At 33.7% G+C, this 14,995-nt stretch overlaps 1 protein-coding gene across 3 annotated transcripts in view; it reads left to right on the forward strand.

The window, feature by feature from the left end:
* LOC126734286 (uncharacterized) overlaps window positions 1-14,995 on the forward strand; it is a 106,858-nt gene that overhangs the window by 35,855 nt on the left and 56,008 nt on the right. Inside the window, exon 1 of one of the 3 annotated variants that reach the window (XM_050437840.1) lies at window positions 11,425-11,552. The exons of the other annotated variants lie outside the window; for them this stretch is intronic. The gene's annotated coding sequence lies outside the window, so the exon portion shown is untranslated. Of the gene's footprint in view, window positions 1-11,424; window positions 11,553-14,995 lie in introns of those variants that run through there. 3 annotated transcript variants of the gene reach the window in all.

A 14,995-nucleotide genomic window follows, 5' to 3' on the forward strand; every position in this document is an offset into this window, starting at 1 on the left:
AGCCAAAAAGTGAAGGTCATAAGTTTTATTTTTTTTTTTCGTTTTTAATAAATTTTTCAAATACGGTTTAAAATATTGAACTGAATTTTGGCACAGGATATTATGGCATAAAAACACATTTTTTAGATGTTCACGTACTATTTTTTAGCAACCAGTGGCGTAGCTATGATGAATTTTTAATACAATTTTACAAACAAAATACTACGCCAGTGACTTACGAAAAAAATTATGATTTTATCTTCATTATCAATCAATTATAAACAAAAAATTCCTCCATGACTTTTGCCGTAAATCTTACCATTTGGGTGTAATCGTTAATTAAAAAAACGTCTTTTATGCATAAAATGCATCTTTAAAAATTATGGAAATAAATCAAGTTAGCTTTGCTCGTTGCCAGAAGTTGTTTTTTGTTGTTTTAAACATTATGACACTTGCGTTAGTGATTATTCTTGATAGTTTGTTTTTAATACCCTTTGGATCTTAAAACGTGAATTGTACTAGTTAAAAAATGGTAGATTATTCTAATTTGGAAATGACGCAAATGCATTTCCTTTATGGACTTGCCAATGGTAATGCTATGGAGGCGCGGCGTTTATATCAATAAAGGTATCCGAATCGCGCTGTCCCAGATAGAAGAATATTTATAAACATTCATCGTCTTCTGGCTGAATCTGGGAGTTTTAAGGCTAATTCTGCCGAGGAAAGGCCCCGTACAGTTAGGACACTGGCAGTTGAAGAGGCTGTCCCACATGCAGTCGAAAAGGATCCGACCACAAGTACATGAAAAATTGGTATTGAACATCTGCTACAAGACGGTATGGGAATTTTTAAGGGATTCTTTGTTATATCCTTTTCACATACAAAGGGTTCAGGCATTGCTTCTTAGAGGTTATGAACCGCGTACGCAATTTTGTAGATGGTATCTGCAAAAAGTAACACAAAATCCTCAATTTGGTGCGAACATCTTGTTTACGGACGAAGCTAATTTCTCCAGAAATGCATTAATCAATTTTCATAACAATCATTACTGGGCTCAAGAAAATCCTCATGCGATTACAGAGACACATTTTCAGGAACAATTTTCAATAAACGTTTGGATCGGTATCGTATCCGATCATTTAATTGGACCATCTTTTTTACCAGGACGCCTTAACGGACAGAATTATTGTAATTTTCTCCAAAATTACAATAATTTGCACAACTTGTAATTTACAAGCTCCTTTGCTTCTCGAAGATGTTTCTCTTCAGTTACGGCAATAACTTTGGTTTATGCATGATAGTGCTCCAGCTCACTTTAGCATATTGGCTCGTGAGCATTTAAATTGACCGAAATAAATGGATAGGCCGTGGAGTACCACAGTTTGGGCCACCTAGATCACCTAACTTAAATAGCCTAGATTTTTTTTGTGGGGACACCTAAAAACATTGGTTAATCAAACACCAATTGTGACATTAGAAGAACTAAGAAATAGAATTATTGACGGATGTGAAACTATACAATGTACTATTCCATGAGAAGAAGAGCAGAAGCCTGCATAGAGGCAAGAGGTGGTCATTTCCAACATTTGTTGTGAATTATGTATGTATGTATTTTATTTAATTGTTGTTGCTTTTTGTTCACCAGTTTGTAAAAAAAAAACTTGAAAATAAATATTTGAAAAATGTACCTAATAAAAACTGAAAATAAAATCAAACTTAACACAATCAAAAATAATCATTAATATCAGTCTCATAATGTTTACAACAACAAAAAAACAGTTGCTGGCAATGAGCAAAGCTAACTTGATTTATTTCCATAATTTTTAAAGATGCATTTTATGCATAAAAGACGTTTTTTTAATTAACGATTACACCCAAACGGTAAGATTTACAGCAAAAGTCATGGAGGAATTTTTTGTTTACAATTGATTGATAATTATAACAAAATCATAATTTTTTTCGTGAGTCAATGGCGTAGTATTTTTTTTGTAAAATTGTATTAAAAATTCATCACAGCTACGCCACTCGTTGCTAAAAAAAAGTAGGTGAACATCTAAAAAACGTGTTTTTATGCCATAATATCCTGTGACAAAATTCAGTTCAATATTTTAAATGGTATTTGAAAAATTTATTAAAAACGAAAAAAAAAATAAAACTTTAACACCCTGTATCTTAAAAACTAATCATTTTAGAACCCATGTTTATGTGACTTAAAATCGGTCTAGGATTATCCCTTTTAAATTATGACATACCTTTAAGTAACACCCTGTATATCATCATCTTCTTAATCATAAATAGCAAATTTTATATAATATTTGCCTTAGTTTATCAATTATTTTTAGTATTTAGTAATTGGTTTATTCTATAAGAGAGTATTTATGAAGATAGGGTAATTATTTATTTGTTATTTATTTTACACTAGTCATTACTTTATATGTAAAATTATAAAAAAGAGAAGAAAGAAAAAATTTAAAATTAGAGCTATTAACTTTAATTAACGTTAAATTTCTTAATATAATTTTTTATATTAACAGCTTATTTTTTCATAATGCATCTTGAATAATGCATCCTAATTAAAAATCAGATTTATATTCATATTTTAAATGACTCAATTAATACATTTTATACTGTATATTAACAGGGATGTGTAAATTAGAGTTTTAGAGAACAACCTCATAGGCAATTCGAGCTCGATTTGCAATCAATTTATAAATGGGCAGCCAAATAACTAATTTGTCTAGTCTACTTAAAGCAATTACAACTATTGAAATGTATTAGTAATCGCACATAATTTGAGATTTGGTTCTATTTTTTTGTTAAAAGTGCTTGGCTTATTATATTTTTAAATGAAAATAAAACCTTATTTATTTCAGATTATTATCTAGCATATCTAGTTCAACATTTCCATCTAACTTAAATATTTTTATGATTTTACTGTATTGTATAAACCTTATAAACCCTAAGCCAATTTTATTTTTATCTCCACTTCTAAAAGTTTTGGAAAAAAAAACGTAAAATAAGTACATATTCAAAAACATAATATATTGCCAGACTTAGACTATCAGGTTTTAGGTCCGGTTAGCTGTAACATTTGACGTGGTGGATGATTTATTACATGATATTAACGTGGGAAGAAATGCTGTTTTAATTTTATTGGATTATTTCAAAAATTTAGGTAAAATAAATTACAAAATGATCAAATATTCAAAGTAGGTTTTGTTAAAAATTATTTAACTGATGGGTTTCAGAGTGTTAAAACTCTTTCCATTTTATATCAATTTATTATTCTATACAAATACAGTTGTTTTATTTTAAAACAAACCATCCTTAACAACTTTAAGAAAAAAAACGTAAAAATTTAGATATACAGGGTAATCTTCAATTTAATATTTGACAAAGTTCGGTCATTCACCTTCTCACCTCCAGCTAACCTCATTTGGCTATGTCAATTGCGATCCTCTATCGTGTGACGCATCATTATAAGCAGTATTAAAATGTCTATTCAACAGTGCCAAAAAAATTAAATCGGTTGACGTACAAGCGAATAGTGATCAAAAATTTCTGGGAATAATCGATATTTTATTGACCTTAGTTTTAGTAGTTTTTACTCAGTGATAAATTGCATAGTGCATTAATACTGCGACATAGTTTATTATCTATTTTAAAAATGAATGCAAATTTAAGGTTGATACTATGTTACCTAATGTTTAAACTGAGCCTGTTATATTCTGTTTTTAAATTACACTTTTTTGTATCTCTGTTTTAAAATAAAACAACCAAATTTCTTTAAAATTACGGTGTGATTTATTCCGGTTGTACTCTCAACACACATACACAGAAACCTAACCTATCTTCTTCCTCCCGCTTCGTCGCGTCGTGCCTGTACGTACGCATGCAAAAAACCCTGGCTTACGTAATTCGATGTTGCCGCTGTGACATATTTTTATTGGTATTTAAACATTTAAACATGCCCCCCGCCTTGAAGCCACTAGGGGTTCAATAAAAAGAAGAAAGAAACATAAGAACACATACTCTAAAGCTATGACCTTCACACATTAGGTATAAACTTATAAGACTAAACAACCCGAGAAACAACCTTTAATTAAATTTAAGGCCTAATTTTAACATCAAATCGAACATCACTGTCTTAGGAGTTAGGGATGTCACTAGAGCATGGCTCCTCTAAAGCATCTATAGGTAGTACACAAATTTTAGTAAATGCTCTTTTAATCACTCCATGCTCAGTTTTTATGGTTGCCACTCTAGCCACTCCATCTTGACCAGGATGAACTTTCTCGATACGACCCATACACCACCGAAGAGGAGAAATGTTGTTTTCCTTAACAACTACCAACATGCCTGGTTTCAGGCTTTGTTGACTGGTGTGCCACTTTTGCAGAACTTGCAGCTCGGAGACATATTCAACTGCCCAACGCGACCAGAAATGTTGTTGCATCTGTTGAATGCGTTGATACACGGAAAGTCTATTTTCGGGTATATGTCGCACCTCTGGATCTGGTAAAGACATCATTGGTCGCCCAATCAAAAAATGTGAGGGAGTTAGAGCGGAATAGTCACTAGGGTCATTGGACATGGGTGTTAGGGGTCGGGAGTTTAAAATGGCTTCAATTTCATACAAAATAGTAGAAAAATCTTTATATACTAAACACGCATTTGCCAGTACCCTCTTTAAATGAACCTTGCAGGATTTTACACCGGCCTCCCATAGCCCTCCGAAATGAGGTGAAAAGGCAGGTATGAAATGCCACTCCACACCTTGATTGGCAATTAATTCACTAATATTATCACTGGACTCCTGAAGAAACTTGAAGTGCCTCTAGTTGACTCTTAGCCCCAACACAATTTGTACCATTATCTGAGAACATCTTGTTGGGTTTACCACGCCGCGCCACAAATCGCCGAAATATCGCTATAAAGGCTTCTTTAGTTAGTTCAGTTACTACTTCAAGGTGTATAGCTTATAGATATATCCCTTTATTTTAATACACCCCTTACCCCTTTTATTTTTAATAAGCACTGGACCCGCATAGTCTACTCCACATGAAGAAAAAGGAGGGGCAGGTATTACCCGATCAGCAGGTAACATTCCCATAATGACACTCTTATTTCTTGGTTTAGCTCTGAAACACCTGACACATTCATACACTATCTTTCTAGCTAGAGTTCTGCCTCCTATAAGGCCAGTACTTATCTCTCACCGAATATAATAGCAACTGGGGACCAGCATGATATAATCTAATGTGCTCATGCTTGAATAAAAGACCTGTAAGCTCATGTTTACTATCAAGCACAATTGGATGTTTTTTATCGAAATCAAAATTAGATTGTTCTAAACGCCCACCTAATCTAAGGAATCCTTTGTCATCTAGAAATGGATTTAACCTTTTAAGTTTGCTAGATTTACTCACACTTCTATTGTTGGATAAATCTATTATTTCTTCACTAAAACTTTTCTGTTGTGAGATTTTAACCAACACCAAAAGAGCTTCTTGAAGCTCAGACACAGATAAATAAGCACTACTCACATTAGAAGATTTTTCAGGTGACCCTTTCTTTTGACAATTTTTAATGAATCTCCAGCAATAGGCACACACACGCTGTAACTTAGACAAAGAGGAAAATCGGTTAAAAGGAAAGGGATTAACTTCCTCTATTTTAAAAGACATCACTTGTCGTTTAAGCTCAGGTACTACTTCTAGAGGGTTAAATTTGGATTTTGGCCAGTCATGATTAGGATAAGCAAGCCAATGGGGACCTTTCTACCATAACTCAAAACTACCAAGGTTTTGTGGGCTAATACCTCGAGATAGTACATCTGCAGGATTATCCTGCGATGAAATGTGATTCCACTGATCAGGGGAACTCATTGACTGGATTTGACAAACCCTATTACCTACAAAGGTCTGCAAGAGATTTGGTGGCGTTTTAATCCAGCTCAAACATACACTAGAGTCGGTCCATAGATAACACGCATGAAATTTTAAATTCATTGACGTTCTTACCTTATTTACTAAGGTAGCCAATAAATAGGCAGCACAAAGCTCTAATCTGGGTATTGTTAATACCTTTAAGGGTGACACCTTCGACTTTGAGCATAATAATCTCACTTGCATATCCCCACTCTTGGTCACACTACGTAAATATATACATGCTCCATAAGCTTCCAAGGAAGCGTCAGAAAACCCATGAATTTCGATGCTTACTGGATTATAACATAACACATGTCGGGGTATTTTCACATAATTCAATTTTGGAAGTTGTTGCTTAAAATTACACCACCTAGTATTAAGATCTGAGGGAAGGGACTCATCCCATGACAGTTTGTTTAACCATAACCTCTGAAGGATCACCTTTGCTACAATAACACATGGAGCCACCAGCCCCAAAGGGTCAAAAATTTGTGCTATGTCTGATAACACAGTTCTCTTTGTTATTCGATCCCTATCATTATTATTAATACGAAACATCAAGTAATCTTCATCACACAATCAGTACAAACCCAAGGTCTTTGTTTTTTCTGATTCACCAAACACTAAAATAGAGGATAATGAGTATTTGTCTCTTAGATGATCTAACACTTCCTTGCTATCAGATGCCCATTTTTGTAACTCAAAACCTCCAGATCTTAACACCTCACTCACTTCATTACACAGGTTAATAGCTCCACCAGCAGACTCAGATCCGGATATCCAGTCATCTATATAGAAATCCTTGTCAATGACCTTGGATGCCTTTGGATATGTGTCACTCGACTCACTTGCCAACTGTTTTAAGCATCGGACTGCCAGGTATGGGGCAGAGGATGTGTCATAAGTTACTGTTTGAAGTTTATACGTTAAAAGATCATGAGATGGATCTGACCTCCATACAATTCTCTGCAAGTCCAACTGACTAGGATTAATCAGTATCTGCCGATACATTTTAATAATGTCAGCATATATAACCACATTATGTTGTCTGAATCTTAAAATGATTTGAAATAACTCATCTTGCAGAGTGGGTCCCACTAACTGGATACTGTTTAAAGACTCACCACCCTCAGAAACAGCAGACCCGTCAAACACTACTCTTAATTTAGTAGTTGGACCCTTATCATTGGTCACACAATGGTGTGGAAAATAAAAAGAAGGACTCTTGTTTAACTCCTCTGGAGGGACTTCCACCATATGTCCTAGACGCTTGTACTCTTCCATGAATGCTATATATTTTTCACTTAATAATGGATTTTTTGCCAATTTATTTTCCAATGCAAAGAACCTTCTCACAGCCTGGTATCTCGAATCACCTAAACATTCTGGTAAATCCTTTAGGGGAATATGGACTATGAAACGCCCAGACTCATTTCGACTTGTTGTTTTAGAGAAAATACCCTCACACTGTTGCTCCTCACCTGACAACAATTTTTTCTCAACTTGCACCTCCTCCACCTCCCAGAACCTTTGCAACATGTCCTCAATACTAAACCTTTCTGAAAAATGACAACTGAAACTAGATGGTCGTAATACCTTGTTAAGATTTCTCTTGTTACACTCACCACCAATAATCCAGCCCAGCCTTGTTTTTTGTAGGACAGGCAAACCCTCACCCAGACTGATTTGACCTATACACAACAAATTCAAATAAACACTTCCACCAATAAGGATATCAATATCCCCTGAATGATTAAAACTTGTATCAGCTAAATTTATGTGGTTTGGAATAGGCCAATTCCCTGTACTAAAGGAATTTGATGGGTAATTGTCACTTAGAATAGGGATTACCAAACATGAAAGTTCAGTTTTATAATTGGTTTTAAGCCCTTCTAACTGGACCATACACCGATACTTTAATTGGGTTATTGTTTTTCCAACACCCGTTATAGTAGATGACAACTCTATTTTAGGTAAACCCAATCTATCACTACACTTCTGTGATATAAAATGGCTCTGGCTGCCACTATCCAAAAGTGCTCGACACACCTGGTAGCCACCATTTATGTTTTTCACCTGCACTAGAGCCGTTTGTAACAACACTTGCTCTTTGTCATAACACCGTTCACTAGACATATTTATTGTAGTATTCACTAAGGAATTTGCTGCACCCTGAGACTCCTGAGTATTTTGTTCAGAATGAGGTTCAGCATTACTTTTTCGAACAAAGTGCAACAATGTGTGATGTTTTAAATTGCATTTTTGACATCGAGATGATGTACAGTTAGTGTAAGCATGACCCATTTTAAGACAATTAAAACATAAATGTAATTGTTTTACTTTATCTACCCTCTCATTGGTAGGTAATTTTAAAAAATTACCACATTTAGGTAAAACATGAGCACCGGAACACATAGAACACGAGTTACTAGAAAAAGGGACATTTTGGGCATTAAACACTCTTTTGTGATTGTAATTTCTATCTACACTTACTTTCTCCACCTTATCTTTACACAACTCCAAATTCTCTAAGAAATCAGCCCTTGCTCTTAAGAAATCCATAAACTCTGGAAAAGTTGGCAATACATCACTAGTTTTGGCCTTTTTCTCTTCCCACTCTCTAAATGTTGTCTTATCTAGTTTCCCCCCCAAAATATAAATAAGAAGGGTGTCCCAAAACTCACATGGTTGATTTAAACCCTTTAGACATGTAATATGTTTAGACACACTATCTACCATAGTTCTTAAATTACTAGAACTTTCATTTATCAAACTAGGCAGCTTAAACAACTCTTTTACATGATTTTGAACTAAAATACACCGATTTTCGTACCGCTTGCACAAAGTTTCCCATGCTAGGGTGAAGTTATCTCCACAAAGCTCAATACTCCTAATTACCTGTGCAGCACCCCCCTCCAGAGATGCCCTCAGATAATGGAACTTTTGAATATTTGAAATTCCACTGTTAGAATTAATTATTGAGTCAAACAAATCCCGAAACTCTAACCAATTTTTGTAGTCACCAGAAAATTTTTGTAAATTTATTGCAGGTAATTTAACACCTTGAACACCCTGTATACCCTGATTATGTTGAAGCCTTTGCTGAGAGTCAGCATGAGAACTAGAAGCACTTGACTGAGCCTTATTTGTTTTAAAAAACGCATAATATTCAGTTACTAGCTTTTTTGCCTGCGAATTTAATTTAAAATACACATTTTCGAACTCTTCACGATCATCTTGCTGTTTTTTCTCATCTGACTCATCGACTGACACTTCAATCTGACTCTGCACCTCATCATAATCACTCAATACCGACGAATATCTCTCTAATCTACTTTCAAGCTCAATAATAATTTCCTTTTCTACATTATTAAGTTCAACACCTCTTAAAACTCCCTGCAACCCTTCAAGGTATTTTTTAAAAAGAGTTTGACGAGTCTTAATTGCCCCTCTCTGTTTAATAAGTTGCTTTAATTCCTCTGACATTATTTTAAATTACAAACAACACAAAAAAGAAAAGGAAACCACTTTTTTACTCAGTAAAAAGGAAAAACAAATTGGAAAGGACTCACATTTATCTCTTGTAGTAGTTACACAGTACACGTCCCATCATACTATATTGTAGTCAGATATCAGCACACTCCAGACTCCAGTCCACCAATCCAGTAAAGCTAATTATCGCTTTTCAACACCAAACCAAAACAGGTAACAGGTACACTTCTTAGCGGCGGCTTTAGCCTTGCTGCGGCTTTGCTTTTATTACACACGCCTCTGTTCTATGACTTGTCTGAACTCGAAAAAATAACACCGGTTTTTACTCGAGATTTTACGGTTTTTCACTTTTTTACCAGCGTCGTTATCACAAATCGACAGGCCACTTTATTCATTATTCGACAAGAAGGACCATGTTTTTAAATTACACTTTTTTGTATCTCTGTTTTAAAATAAAACAACCAAATTTCTTTAAAAATTACGGTGTGATTTATTCCGGTTGTACTCTCAACACACATACACAGAAACCTAACCTATCTTCCTCCTCCCGCTTAGTCGCGTCGTGCCTGTACGTACGCATGCAAAAAACCCTGGCTTACGTAATTCGATGTTGCCGCTGTGACATATTTTTATTGGTATTTAAACATTTAAACATATTTTCATAGGCATATTATATCTAGATATATTAAAAAAATTATTATAGATTTATGCGTATTGTCACATTTTAACTTTTGTGATGCGATTTATGAAACTTGTTCTAGAGTTGAAAGAAGCCTGCCTTAGATAAATTTATAATATTTAGAAATATGACCTACTAGCTATACAATGAGTCACATAATTACACATTAACAATACAACTGCGGTGATGGCAAAAACTGCTCTAAGCAGATGATGGAGACTGTGTGACAACACTAAAATCCATATTGTTATATAAGCTGTGATATAATAGATGCATAATTGCACCTTACCGGAGCCATGAGAATAACCCCCTACACCGGCAATAGATGTACTGTCAGATCAATCCAGATGTTCATAGAAGCAGATAGAATAAAGGAGGTTCAATATAAACAACATCCACATCTAACTTCAAATTATTAATTAATTTTGATTTTTTTTAATATAATAGCAAAAACTAAAATTTATTTTGCTTAAAGTGGAAGAGCTAAGTTGGTACTGTGTGTGTGTAGCATATTGATTTTACACATTATTCGTTTTACAAATTTACAAACGCATACATTTTGTTTTTATTGGAATTTTTCTAAGTAAACTTTGTAAGGTTATATTGTAAATAATTAAGCCCTGCAAAAAAGTGTTTAAAGCCAATTAATGATGATCAGATAGAAGAAGCTCCTAGATGTGATAGCTGCGGTGTACTTTTTCATTTGGATGAAAAATGTTCCTGTCTTTGTGCAAGTGATCAGAGAACCATAATTGTGCAGAAACGCATTATTCTGTTCTTTTGTGATGCTTGTGTGCTCTCCTTCAAAAAAATTTCTCTGCTGGCAAACAAATTTATTCAACTGGAGGAGCAGATTAAATCCCTAAGGAATGAAGTGGAAACATTAAAAAAACAGTAAACATTTCAACAGAACTTTTGAACATCTGAACAGAATTGACAATGACAATGTTGTACTCACCCCCAACTTAAACAATGTTGGCATTGCACGGGATGATGTTTTGAAGGATTTGCGAGTAGGACAGGCTTCTGAAGAAAGGAATAGGCCAATTAAAGTAGTAACTAAACACTCAAATTTGGTATAGAATACAATGAAAACATAAGAATAACTACAGCAAGGATAATTTAAAGCTGTTCTACCTGAGCTACGCGGCAGAGAACAAGAAGGAGAGACTGATTTAATTATTAAATTCATAAATGGTTCTCCATCTATTACCAAAAAGTCACTACCAAAAAACCGAACACATTAAACCTCCATATCTATTTATTTTCAGAATCTGGGTGGCATGGGTACTAAACTTGATCAACTTCGTGGTGCAATATTGCAATGTGATTATAATGTCATTATTTTGATTGACACTTGGCTAAATCAAAATTACTCAGATTATTAATGTTAGTACACAATAAATTTAAAGCCAAACAACTCAAGATTGATATTTTAAATGTGGAGCACATTTTTATTCAAGTGGATTATGGTAAGCTATCTTATATTTCGGGTTGTGTTTACATTCCTCCGAATTCTTCAAAAGAAGTCTACCGTACCCATTGCTCAGCAGTGAAAGTATTAAGGATAATTTTCCCAATATACCTGTATTAATATTTGGATATTACAATATACCCTTAGCCACTTGACATTACTCAATTGAAGATGGCCTGTTAGTTGAGTGCGCACTGACCTATCCAGCCCAAATAGTTTGCAAGTCATTTTCTTATCTGAATATGAGACAATCTAAAATTATTCCAAACAACCATGGTGTATTTTTAGATCTAATTTTTAACAGTATTGACGAGTGTCATAAAATATCTATTCAACAAGCTTTAGACAATCTTCTTCCAAACAACTTTCACCATATAGCAACAATTTGTAATATTAGGGTTAGTGATAGGATTGAAAGAATTAATTATAGTACAACTTATTTTGATTTTAAAAATGCTGATTATATCTTTGAATGATTATTTTTTTTAAGTGAACTGGACTAGTATTTTTGATGATTCAGACATCGATAATTCAATGAATATTTTTCATGAAGTAATTTTACATGCAATATCACTCTATGTACCCCAAGAAATATATAAACCCCAAGTTTCCTCGTTGGTTTTCCCAGAATTAAAGAATCTTATTTTATCAAAAAAGACTGCTCATGCTAAATTCAAAAGTACTAACTTAGTTGAAGATTATGTCTTGTTTGCTAACCTACGTACTCAATGTAAAGTTCATACTGAGCAGTGCTATAAGTATTACATTGTACCTTAAATACGTCAATTCAATCTGACACCACACAATTTTGGAATCATATTAACTCCCTTAATAAAAGTCACGTTATTCTAAATGCTATGCATTTAAATAGTATTTCAGCAGATTAGGTAGAGAATATTGCAAACTTATTTGCTACTTAATTTTTCTAGTGTATATCACTCTGATAAGATTGATCTCACTAACTTTAATTTTTTAGTAGGAAATTCTGTCGACATGTCTTTTATCCAGTTCACCCTGCCTGAGGTTGAATCTATATTTAGTCTTAAGGATAAACTGACTTATGTTTCTAATAATGTTCCTACCTACTTCCTAAAAAGATGTGTTTATTGTTTATCTAGACCATGGTGTACATTATTTAATTTGTCTTTAAAATTACAAACTTTTTACGAGAAATGGCGTGACAGCTTTATAACTCCTGTATTAAGAAAAGGTGACAGGGATGATATAAAAAATTACAGGCCCGTTGTCATATTATCTGCAATCCCTAAGCTTTTTAAGCTTATTCTGAACAAATATCTTACTTGGTATTGTAGAGTCTCTTCATCAACGAGCAACATGGGTTTAGGCAGGGTAACTCTACTTCTACAAACCTTGTATTATATCATGACTTCATTGTCAAGGCTTTCGAGAAGGGTCATCAGGTCGACTTCATCTATACTGACTTCTCGAAGGCCTTTGACACAGTCATCCACTTATTGCTCATTTTTAAATTGAGATGCTATGGTTTCCATAAGTGGTTTCTTTCTTGGCTAAATAGTTTTATACATAAAAGGATACAATTTCTTAATGTAAAGAGTTCACTTTCATTACTTTTCACTATTTTGGTCACTTCAGGGATGCCTCAGGGCTCACATTTGGGGCCTCTACTCTTTAATTTATTTATTAATGCTATTTTTAGTATTATCAAATTTTGCCAATTCTTATTACTTGCAGACGACCTGAAGCTATTTTTACATATTTTAAACTTGTCTGATTGCCTCATGATATAATTAGACATAGATTCTCTATACAATTGGTCTGTCTCAAATGGCTTACATCTTAATAAGGATAAGTGTTTTATCATTGCTTTTACTAAATCTAGAAAATTTGTCCCATTTGACTACCACATAAATGGTAATATACTTTGAAGAGTATCGCTAATTAAAGATTTAGGGGTGTTTGTGTATTGTGCAATACCAGAGTCCTTAGAGAGATGTCCCTTTTTCTGGTTCAATGTCACCATACAAATTATGGTAAATTTTCTCCAATTAATCGACTACACGGGTTAGGAAATAGATTTAATCAGGTTTTTGACTTATTGGATTTAAAACCTTCAAAACTTAAAAGGTGTCTGAGTGAGCTTACTCGTTAAGTATTATGTGTTAAGTATCAAATAAATTTGATTGCTTTAACTTTTCTTATTTTGATTATTTTTCTTAAGGGTATGTTTTTACTTGTTTTATATTTTTTTACTCAATTGGGGAAAATTATATTGTTATATTAATTTCTTTTTGGTCAAGGTTAGTTTGTGCTTACATTTTTCTGGAAGTTTAATCTTATTTGTCTATCTTGGGCTGTTACATATTAATTTACATTTAGATTGGTATATTGTTGATGTATAGATAATTTTGATATGTAATACTCAGATTAAGTTCATTATATATCTTATTAATTTATTTGTCGATGGCAGAATAATTATATACATTTAGGGTTAGGATATAGTTTATTTTGTAATTTTGTTAGAATGGGGACATCCCGTAAATAAATAAATAAGCTTAAACAGGCCAAAGCTCTATAAAAGCCAAATGAAAGCTATGAGCTGAAACACAGAGGCACATCAAGAGATTAAATCAGTCTATAACATGCTGTCATGAGACAAGATGAAACTCAAGCGGACATAAAGACAAACCACTACCATAAGGTTAAATACAGACTAGTAGAAAACTGTTTAAATCCCTTGTGAGCAATCTTAAAAATCACATCTGTAAGCTTTGTTACGAGAAGAAAGAAACCTATTAATATAGATGGTGTCACTACAATGAATAGTGCTGTTTTAGATTTAACACGCTATACTACGATCTTCAATAGGATCTCGGTAGAGAACAAACTTACTTCAAAAAAAATGCGCCCTTGTACGCGTGAGTGATGCTGTGTTTACCACGTCCTTTGCGGAGTGCAAAGCATCTCCATCATCTGAATTTATGAGGCAACCTCACAGATTCTGAGGAGGTACAAACCCGTCTTATTTAACACTATTTAAACCGGAAATAAAAGACAAAAGGACATGGATACTTATAATCACATAGAAGATAACAATGAGAACATGTGAACACCTACGACTAACTCTAACAACCAAGAGTTAGAAAATTAAATTGAAAATATGAAACGAAACAACCTGGTCTTTGTCAGATAATATTGCAAGGTGAAAAATGCACAACCTCAAAACCAGAACACATAGGTACGAGAAGCACTCAGATACTAATTTTGCATAGACAGTTGTGATTCACAAAAGGCACATAGACACCTGGTAACAAAATTTTGTGCAGTATTAGATCAAGTTATAATATGTTACCGTCAAAATCAAGAAGCGATGTGCAAATAATTCAAACCTATGCTAAGAAGTACCGCAGACAACCTTAAGGTAGAACAATTATGCGAAGACATTTTAGCAGACATACTACA

This window comes from Anthonomus grandis, chromosome 3 (genome assembly GCF_022605725.1).
Source record: "Anthonomus grandis grandis chromosome 3, icAntGran1.3, whole genome shotgun sequence".
NCBI classification, from domain to species: Eukaryota; Metazoa; Arthropoda; class Insecta; order Coleoptera; family Curculionidae; genus Anthonomus; species Anthonomus grandis.